The 11,025-nt window shown below is 40.9% G+C and overlaps 1 non-coding gene across 1 annotated transcript; it reads right to left on the reverse strand.

Annotated features, from left to right (window-relative positions):
* Positions 1-10,603: 10,603 nt before the first annotated feature.
* On the reverse strand, positions 10,604-10,709 carry LOC114905262. Its single transcript, XR_003796123.1, has one exon. It is a non-coding gene; the product is annotated as a U6 spliceosomal RNA (small nuclear RNA).
* Between the last annotated feature and the right edge of the window lie 316 nt (positions 10,710-11,025).

Genomic DNA, 11,025 nt, shown 5'->3' on the forward strand with positions numbered 1-11,025 from the left:
GAGAGTCTTATGAAAGCAGCAGCATTGGCGGGCGACTACAGAAAGGAAGAGACGGTTATTATCCGAACACTCAAAAAGGCTGGCATATTGTCCTGGCCCAGTGCCAGGCGCACATGATGATCTGGCGAGGATTATCAGAGCTTTTCTGTTAAAGCAGGGATCACATGTGTGCTGAGAATGTGTTCTTTCTCTGGGCTTGAGGTGACAGACGGCCACATCACACACCATCCTTTTTCCATTCCGGTTCCAGCCAAGCAGTAAACCCAGTCATCACCCAGTCTGTCTCAACCATGTGGTTCAGCCAGCTGAACCAAATATTTTCAGAATGCGGAATGTAAACAAGGTTCCCACTGTTAGCAATTCTGTGTCATTTACTTGTGGTTATTTTATTTTACTTTAAGTCACATTTAAATTCAAACGACTGCCAGCCTGCGTGATGCACGTAAACAAGTCAGAGATAGAGATTAGAGCTGTGGCTGATTAGCTAGCTGCGAAGGTGTCTGTGGATGGAAGAAGAGGGGAGAAGATCTATTGCGCTCCCGGGATACTGCTTCTCCACAGGAAATTCCGCTGTGAAAAGGGCTTTGAAAGCAGTGACTTTAGTCATCTGGGTTTTCTACACACTGATTACAGTAAATGCTAACAGAATACCTAGGCCACCAGTGCCCACGTGACACAGCTTCACAAAGGAAAACAGGGAGCGATTCCGAGATGGAAAAAAAAGTCCTGGGAACCTGCCTTAGCAGACGGTGATCACCAAGTGGGTGTCTTTCATGCTATTGAAGTTGTTTTTCAAGAAAACACAATTTCCCAGGTCTGTTATTTCCCGTTTGAGAATGTGTGTCTACAGTGTATATGCTGCTAAGTGGTAAAGGTGGGGCGAACCTTCTGCTGCTCACGGAGAATCCTAATCGAGGCTGCCTTCATTTATAAATTTCCTCTGAAACATACTCTGTCTTCCACATCAATAGGGAGCTAAAGGAGGCATAACAATTTCATTATTTACCCATAGGCCTATAGGAGTGATGTTTTCCTGGTACAGTGCCATGAATTATACATTTTCTAAAATGTTGTTGACCCTTTATAGTTACATTGCCCACGTTTTTGATATTATTTGGGAGTTGGTAAGCTAACGTGAAAATTTGCTTAAAAAGACATTTCTCTGAATTTTTCATGGTACCTTCTGAACTGTGGTTAAGTAGCAATCCTGGGGTCACAGATAAGTCAGGCAGCGGCAGAGGTACCCCTGCGAACTCACCGTGTTCCATCTTCCCTGGCTTCTTCCTCCTTTACCCCAAAGTAATTGGTTTCCAGCTCACCCAATTAGTCTCATCACACTTTCTCAAGTGACACCAGCTGTATCAAGACTCAGAAGAATATTCCTCGGGATAAAGCCCCATGGAATAACGTTGTATGCCTTGCAAGATTAGGCACCTGGAGGACTGGAGGAACAATCACCTTGAACCACAGATTATTTGCGTCATTTGGCAAAAGGAAAAGCAGCTTCCTCTAGCGGGTGAGATTTGAAAAAGTTTTCATCTGAGAAGGAGAAATAGATAGCTCAAGAACGGGAGCTTGGCGTGCTGGGAGATGTGGGCAGGGGGTAATCGTACTTTGAGTTAATGGCTCTGCAGGTAGATTTTGTTCTCACACCTGAGCATCTGACAAAGACATGTGAAAGTTCATTGTTGTCAGGTAGAGCCCAGAAACCAAACAGAACCTTCCTCCCGTGGGAAAGATGGAAGGTTAGTCTTCCCGTACACTTCTGGTTCCTTTAAGAAACATAAATTTCAACTCAATCTGTCGTTCGTTTGTTCTGAAAACAAATCATTTATGGTCGATTATGGAATAATGATTGTCAATCTCTTGGGAACACGTTGCTACACTTTTCCGTGTTCTCTGTGTCTGGAATCTCCTACTTTTCCATTGCATGCGCCCCTTCTCATTCCTTTTAGTACGCACATGGACAATGTGGAAGCCAGACTTTAAGTAGGCATCTGATCAAAAGCCACATCTTGAGCATTTTTCTGAGAACTGTTTTCAGGGTGAATAATTCTTATTGAGGGAAGAGTCTTTCTTGATCTAACTTGAATTTCCTTGATCTAAATTTAAACCATGCTTGCCCATTTTATTATGAGGAGAAACATTTATTCCTCCCACTCAAAATTCCAATTTGGCTCATGAAGGAAGGGGCATCTACCTACACCCCTAAAGGGGCATTGGCGGGGGGCATTGAAGAGCTTGACATCCATCAGGCCACATTGCACTCATATGAAGGGTCGCTATGTTCTTTCTGGCCCAAATTCTCCCTTTCTGGATAGACAAGGGGGACCATTGCTGTCCTCTGCTTCCTATCCCCCAAGGGTCCCAAAGTGCACTAAAACCCACCCCATGCCTCTCTCCCCAAGGTACTCTAGGGCCTGGAAATCTTCAAGGAAAGGAGTTAGGATCCTTACTTTAGCCCTAGATTGTAATCACATTCTCTAACACACTTTTCCTGCATTGGTGGGTCGGGAAGTACAGGGGAGGAGAGTCTTTGATCTGATCTTTCTTTTTCTTTCTGTGTGTTTTTTTTTTTGGCTGCACTGCGTAGCTTGTGGGATCTTAGTTCCCCAACCAGGGATCGAACCTGGGCCCTCAGCAGTGAAAGTATGGAGTCCTAACCATTGGACCACCAACGAATTCCCTGATCTGATCATTTTTTAAAAGTGTGCCTATTGGTCCCCATAAGATAGGTCTTAATTGAGTGCATCTGCCAGAGGCTGGAGGAGATAGCGGTCTTAGGCCCTGCTGTGGCCTGAATGTTTGTGTCCCTGCCAAAAATTCATGTGTTGAATTCCTAATGCCCAATGTGATGATATTAGGAGGTGGGGTCCTTGGAAGGTCAGGAGGGTGGAGCCCTCATCAACAACATTAGTGCTCTTATAAAAAAAGAGACACCAGAGAGCTCCCTAACCCTTTCCACCATGTGAGGACACAACAAGAAATTTGCAACCTGGAAAAGGGCCCTCACTCAGCCTTACTGGCACCCTGATCTAGGACCTCCAGCCTCCAGAACTGTGAGAAATAAATTTCGGTTGTTTATGAGTCACCTAATATGCGGTATTTTTGTTTCAGCATCCTGGATGGACTAAGACAGGCCCCAACACCTAATACCCAAGTATCTCCATAGAGATTATTGTGCTTATAATTGTACTACGTGCAAAATAAGACACTTGGAGTGATCCAAAAAGGAACATGCCCTGATCTCCATCCTCAAGAAGTTTTCTGATTTATCTCTGTTGGTTGATTGATTCCAGGGACCTTTCTATTTCCCGTAGGCCTTGTTTTATAAGATGGTAGTAATTTTATAGCTTCCTTTCTGGACATTTCTAGTTTGTAAACTCTGATTCTGAGAGTACACAGAGTATGCTACTAAGGTCCCATCAAAATGAAATACTACTTTCTGATCTTGCAGAGTCAGAGCTTTGCATATGTGTTAAGCTGTAAAACTAAGCATCCTTGTCTAAACAATGGGCACCACTTTGGCTGTTGATGGAGCATCTGCGAGTGTATCATGCTCTCTGCCAGGCTCACACTTCTAGTGTCATCCAGCTGGGAGCAGCTCTCCCTGATTCAAACACACATGCAGCACGCATTTTAGCACTTAGCCATCCTCTCTTGCTGTCTAGTTCAAAAACAGCACACAGGTCAGGGAGCCAGGTTACCCAAGAATTTAGACTAAATGTCATTGGCCAGTTCAAACCTTAGTGCTGTACATATGTTTGGTTATTACAGTATCTTCAGATTTTGTCTTTCAAGTTTTGGTAACAATGGCTCATGTTGATAGCACATTGCTGTTCCAGCTTCCTGAAGCCTGTTTTTTAAATTTGATTTGTTACTTCTATTAGTTTATCACTGGGTAGGGTTCTCTCAGGCTGAACTAAGAGTGTTTAAGATGGTTGTAGGAGAATTACTTTTCTTTCTCAAAGGCAATTGGCAGTTGCAAAAAAATCCATCAAAGGACTCATAAGTAAAATATATGTTATTTTTTATTTGAAAGGGAACACATACTGTTCACATACTGTTTAAATTAAGAAGAGAATAAAACATTCTATTTAATAAAAACAGCAAATGATAGAAATGAATACATTGGTTCTATATTGTGGACTAATTAAAAGACCCAGAGAGAAAAGAAGAATAGAAAAAGAAAAATAGTCTATGGCCATTAAAAAAAAAAAGAAGAGGAAAAGAGGGAAGACCAAATAGAAACAGAGATACAGAAAAAAATACAAACGTATGGAAAAGCAAGAGAGAGAGAATCTTGTAAAAAGTAACAGCAAACAGTGGCTTTTTAATATGTTGCCATTAAACAATGAAACGTTTTTATAACTAGAGCATAAATGAAGAAGTGATCCTGGAGACCATATTCAGAGCAGATACCTGAGGTAGAACCTGAGGGCCAGTGTTTTCCCAACTCTGCTTTTAAGAAAGAAATATTAGATGACCCAGCAATTCCACTCCTGGGTATATATCTGAAAAAAACACTAATTCGAAAAGAAATATGCACCCCAACATTCATAGCAGCATTATTTACAATTGCCAGGATATGGAAGCAACCTAAGTGTCCATCAGCAGGTGAATGGATAAAGAAGATATACAGATGTGGTATACATCTGTATATATGTATATATATACAATGAAATACTACTCAGCCATAAAAAAGAATGAAATTTTGCTATTTGCAGCAAAATGGATGGACTTGGAGGGCGTTATGATAAGTGAATAAGTCAGAGAAAGACAAATACTATATGGTATCATTTATATGTGGAATCTAAAAAACACAGCAAACTGGTGAATATAACAAAAAAGAAGCAGACTTATAGATATAGAGAACAAACTGGTGGTTACCAGTGGGGAAAGTGAAATTTTGAGGGGTAATATAGGGGTAGGGGATTAAGAGGTACAAACTACTAGGTATAAAATAAGCTACAAGGATATATTGTATAATCACGGGGAATATAGCAAATATTTTACAATAACTATAAATGGAGTATAACCTTTCAAAATTGTGAATTACTATATTGTACACCCGTAACTTATATAACATCACTTCAGGCGGGGCACCAAGTAGGAGTTTGAAAGGGAAAAGAGTAAGTCACAAGGCATAAGAGCATTGCTGTCAACTAGTTTCCACACACCGTATAATCAGTCTTTCCCATAAACCTGAGGAGAGACCATTGGAAAATGGTGGGAAACCTGTAATGAAAGCACAGCAGTGATTCTATCTGAGCTGGAGTCCTCCCCCATCCCAGGAAACCCCCTTTACTGCCCAAGTATTCCCTCATTTCCCTGAAACACAGGATACACGTTTAATCATTTTAAGTGAACATTTTGTAAGAGCGGGGCTACATTCAAGCCCAACAAAACAACATATGCCTCGGCACTTGGTGTGGGACAAAAAAGATGAGGAGTATCAAAAGCAGAGAGGAAATCTTTGGAAAGGGATGGGAAGAGATTTTTTTTTTTTTTTTTTTTTTTCGGTACGCGGGCCTCTCACTGTTGTGGTCTCTCCCATTGTGGATCACAGGCTCCGGACGCACAGGCTCAGCGGCCATGGCTCAGGGGCCCAGCCGCTCCATGGCATGTGGGATCTTCCCGGACCGGGACACGAACCCACGTCCCCTGCATCGGCAGGCGGACTCTCAACCACTGCGCCACCAGGGAAGCCCAGGGAAGAGATTTTTTTTTAAGGCAACCTTCGATTTTTTTTTAAATCTAGCTAATTTTAACTTTAAAATTAACTAACTAGTCTGTTAACTGACATGGTTTTTCCTGGGGTGTAACTTGAAGCCTGTGGCATTCCCAATGTGCCATGTGGATGACACCCTACATGGGGGCTGCCACAAAGTGCGTTTTGGTTTTCAATAGGCTGCAGTTTTAACTAGCCATGTTCTAAGGCATCACAAGGGCATGTGTTCTGGTCCAGTTGTGTTTTAGGGTGTTGCAAGAAGATCTGGCATTTATCCAACTCAACGGAAATGCTGAATGAAGCAGTTGTGGTTTTCATTTCTAGGATCACCTCTTTGCAACGACCATGCCCTCTTTTCAAAATAAAAATAACAACTTGGGAACTATATTAAAATCTTTAGATCTCCTTTTAAAAATCTTTAGACTTTTGAAGTCTCTTCTGATTTCTCAAAATTTGAAGTTAATGACCCTATCCTAACTTTAGTCAATATCCCAAGTATCTATCATTTAAAAGAGGTACTTTCATCCATAAGCTAACCTCACTTTCTGCCCTATTATCAGAAAGAACGTAAATTCAGGTTTCTGGTGCAATCGACCTTTATTTTTAAAGACTGAGGCTAGAAAGTCCCTCCCCTAATAATGTTAACTGTATCAGCGGTCCCCAACCTTTTAGGCACCAGGGACCGTTTTCATGGAAGACGATTTTTCCCTGGACCAGTGGGCGGGGGCGAGGGGGATGGTTTGGGGATGATTCAAGCACATTATGTTTATTGTGCACTTTATTTCTATTATTATTACATTGTAATATATAATGAAATAATTATACAACTCACCATAATGCAGAATCAGTGGGAGCCCTGAGCTTGTTTTCACTTGCCACTCACTGATAGGGTTTTGATACGAGTCTGCATGCAACTGATTTATTATGGTCTCTGTGCAGTCAAACCTCTCTGCTAATGATAATCTGTATTTGCAGCCGCTTCCCAGCACTAGCATCACGGCCTCAGCTCCACCTCAGATCATCAGGCATTAGATTCTCATAAGGAGCGGGCAACCTAGATCCCTCACATGCACAGTTCACAGTGGGGTTCTTCCCCCTTGAGAATTTGATGCTACCACTGACCTGACAGGAGGCGGAGCTCAGGCGTAATGTGAGCGATGGGGAGCGGCTGTAAATACAGATGAAGCTTTGCTTGCTCGCTCACTGCTCACCTCCTGCTGTGTGGCCCATTTCCTAACAGGCAATGGACCGCTACCAGTCCGTGGCCCGGGGTTGGGGACCCCCGATCTATATCTTTCCATTCCCTATTAAGAGAAAGGAAACAATTTTCCTTTTTCTCTTTTTTTTTTTTTGTTGTTGTTGCATCCATCCCAAATTCATTATAATTCAAGAAGGAATCATCTGACTTACCCTTTTTTTTTTAATTGAACTATAGTTGATTTATGATGCTGTGTTTATCTGAATTACTTTTTGAACTACCTATGAAGAAAAGGGCTGTGTAAGTAAAAAATGAGCATGATTACAAGGCCAATAACTGGCCCACCTAAGATAAGAGCTTTCAGCAACTTTATGAGAATACATTTGCTTACAATTATTATAACAAATATAAACACATCGCTGATGGGAATTTAAAATGATACAGGCACTTTGGAAAACAGTTTGTCAGTTTCTTAAGTTAAACATACACTTACCATATGATCCAGCAATTTCACTCCTAGGTATCTGCCCAAGAGAAATGGAAACATATGTCTGTCCAAGACTTCCACACAATGTTCATAGCAGCATTACGCGTGATAAGCAAGAAGCTGGAAACACTTCAAAAGCCCATCAGCTGATGAATGGATAAGCACACTGTGGAACAGCCATACAATGCACCAATAAAAAGGAGAGAACTGTGGATACAGTCAACAACGTAAATGGACCTCAAAAACGTGATGCTAGTGAAAGAAACCAGACACATAAGACTACGTATTGTATAATTCCATTGATGTGAAATTTATAGAAGGGGTAAAACTATAGAGACAGAACACAGATCGGTGGTTACCTTGGGGCTGAGATGGGAGTGGGGATCATCTGCAAACAGACATGAGAAGCCAATGGGATGATGGCACTGTTGTAACACTGGATTGTGGTGATGGTTGCACAACTGTGTACATTTACTATAACCTGTCTAGTTGCCACTTAAAATGGGTGAATTTTATACCATGTAAATTATGCCTCAGTATAGCTGTTTTATAAAAGAGCATATATAGTAGCAGAAAAAATAAAATCTGTGACTATCTATTTACCTTTACTAAAAGAAACCCAGGAAGGATAAACCAGAAAACCACCAAGTTGGTTACATATAAGGGGATATGGAAATAGGGGTTGAGGACGGAGTGGCATTTATATGAATATACCTTTCTGTACAGTTTTCCTTTTGGAAATATAACCTTCTACATATTCAGAAATTAAATTAATAAGGATGGGATGGGGAAAATAAAATAGAGAGCAAACTGAAACAAATCAGACCAGTTAGATTTCAAATGAGTTGTATAGCTACACAGAAGGAAAACAGAAAAAGAAAGAACTAATCTGAGCAAGGTCTGAACACAGTATTGGACTGTATGCCCTCAGTTTGTGGCAGAGTAATGGGGCACAGAGGAAATTACAAACAAATCCTGAACTCTTTTCAGTAGGTTTGGTTTGTGTAGAGGCAATAATGAAGCAATTCTGAAATCATTTTAGATGTTTTGTGCAAGTGAGCAAATAAGTAAATGTATTGTTTTGGGGATTCAAGGTTCTCACTGAAAAAAAAAAACCAAAAACCTCATGCCAGTATGGAATAGAAAAAAGCAAGGATAAACCCTGTGGGGCTGAATGGAAATTGAAATTATTGCTATGAATGCATGATTTCTAAAATATGTACATGTATTTATGCATACACATATGTCTATTTGCATGTATATCTGTATATGTATGTGTACACCTGTGTATACATATGTACATGTATTTATGCATATGCTATCCATTGATTTTCTACCTCACTCAATTGAGGGAACAGTTAAAATTTATGTGCATATTTATACACACATGTGTATGTATACATATATACATATGTGTGCATGTGTATGTATGTATATGTATAAATATCCATTGAGTTTCTAGTTCACTCAACTGAAAGGTGCAAGAAGGAAAGACTTCCAGGACCAATGAGCATATGTCACCCCAAGATCTTGGTTTCTAACATCTTTCCTTAGGAACCAAGACTCTTCATAAAAATGGCTGAATTCAAGGCTGGGGCAGGCAGGTACAAGAAAAGCCTGGAAAATCTTTTTATGCCGATATTAAGGAAGTGCTCACCATGATGGGGAGAGGGGTATCACATATCACAGGAGCCAGCTTATAGGGGCTCCACTGGCCATATCAATTTGAGCATGAAAATAATTATGTACAGAAGTGAATTATAAATCATTGAAAAAATAGGTATAATGAGTGCATACCTATAATAAATATAGAAATAACTGAGACAAATAGGGAGGGTTCCTGCTTAAAATGGAATACCAAGTGCCAAATGGCAAATAGAGAGGGAGTGCTAGAATTGGAAAATAACCATTTTGCAACCATGATAGTAAGGATCAGTTCAGCAGAAATCATCAATGGATGCTGAATCCAGAAGGAAATTTTGATGAGGGGCAAAATACTTGCATGGACATAAAGTGTATCCCTCAGTACCCCTTGGTATCCATGAGGGTTTTGTTCCAGGACCCCTGTGGATACCAAAACCTACAAATGTTCAAGTCTCTTATGTAAAAGGGTGTAGTATTTGCATATAACTTAGACACATCCTCCCACATACTTTAAATCATCTCTAGGTTATTTATAATACCCAATGCAATATAATGCTCTGTAAATAATTGGCAGTACACTGCACATTCAAGTTTTGACTTTTGGAAATCTCTGGAAATTTTTTCCGAATACAGTAAGTCCCCTACATACCCCTACATATGAACCTTCAAGCTGCGAACTTTCAAAGATGCGAATGTGCTTTCACACGTCCAGTCACGTGAAGTTAGTTCACGTGTCTGGCATACATTGTCATGTGCATGCATCCTCTACAAGCTGTTGTGCAGCTGGCCCTCCATCTCCTGTTGCTGACGATCCTTCAGCTCTACCACGTCCCACCTCCTCTCCCTCCTCCAGTCAGTAACTCTTCTTGCCTGTTCACTCGATGCCAGCCCCTGTGTGCCAGCTGTCGTACGGTACTACTATACTTTTCAAGGGACTGTACTGTAAGATTAAACGTGTTTTCTTTATTTTTTGTGTTTGTTTGTTTTTTATGTACTATTTGTGTGGAACATATTATAAACCTATTACAGTACAGTACTATATAGCCAATGGTGTTAGTTGGGTACCTAGGCTAACTTTGTTGGACTTAATGAACAAATTGGACTTACAAATGCGCTCTCCCAATGGCAATCACTGGTATGTAGGGGACTTACTGTATTTTCGGTCTGAGGTTGATTAAGGATGTGGAACCCATGAATATGGAAGGCCAACTGTATATGAGAGACAGAATGATGAAGCAAACAGATGAAATGTTAATAGCAGGTGAGTCTGGGTAAAGAGTATTCTTGCTAATACCCTTGCTCATACAACCTTTCCATGCTTGAAATAGTTTCCAAATAAAAAGTTTAAAAATTGAAGGAAAAAAACCCTGAAAGTAGCCTTCCACCTCAAACTCCTCTTCCCAGGAGTAGGTCAATGTTAACAATTTTGCATGTATATTTCTAGATCCATTTCTATGTATTTTTTATTGTGGTAAAATATACATAGCATAAAATTTACTGTGTTAACCATTTTTAAGTGTATATAGTTCAGTGCATTAAGTGCAAAAAAGTGGAATGCTTCTGGATTTATGTGTCATCCTTGTGCAGGGACCATGCCAATCTTCTCTGTGTGGTTCCAATTTTAGTCCACGTGCTGCCGAAGCAAGCGCTCTAGGCATTTTTATTTTTTTATTTTTTTGCGGTACGCGGGCCTCTCACTGTTGTGGCCTCTCCCGTTGGGGAGCACAGGCTCCGGACGCGCAGGCTCAGCGGCCATGGCTCACGGGCCCAGCCGCTCCGCGGCATGTGGGATCTTCCCGGACCGGGGCACGAACCTGTGTCCCCTGCATCGGCAGGCGGACTCTCAACCACTGGCACCAGCGAAGCCTCTAGGCATTTTTAAATGCGCATGTTCCAACATTATAAATGTAATCATACTGTACAAAGGAAGAAAAAGAAAAAAATGAAGGTGAAAGGTAAACATTC

Source organism: Monodon monoceros, unplaced genomic scaffold (assembly GCF_005190385.1).
Source record: "Monodon monoceros isolate NGI ecotype Baffin Bay Population unplaced genomic scaffold, NGI_Narwhal_1 Super_Scaffold_21, whole genome shotgun sequence".
Taxonomy (NCBI): Eukaryota; Metazoa; Chordata; class Mammalia; order Artiodactyla; family Monodontidae; genus Monodon; species Monodon monoceros.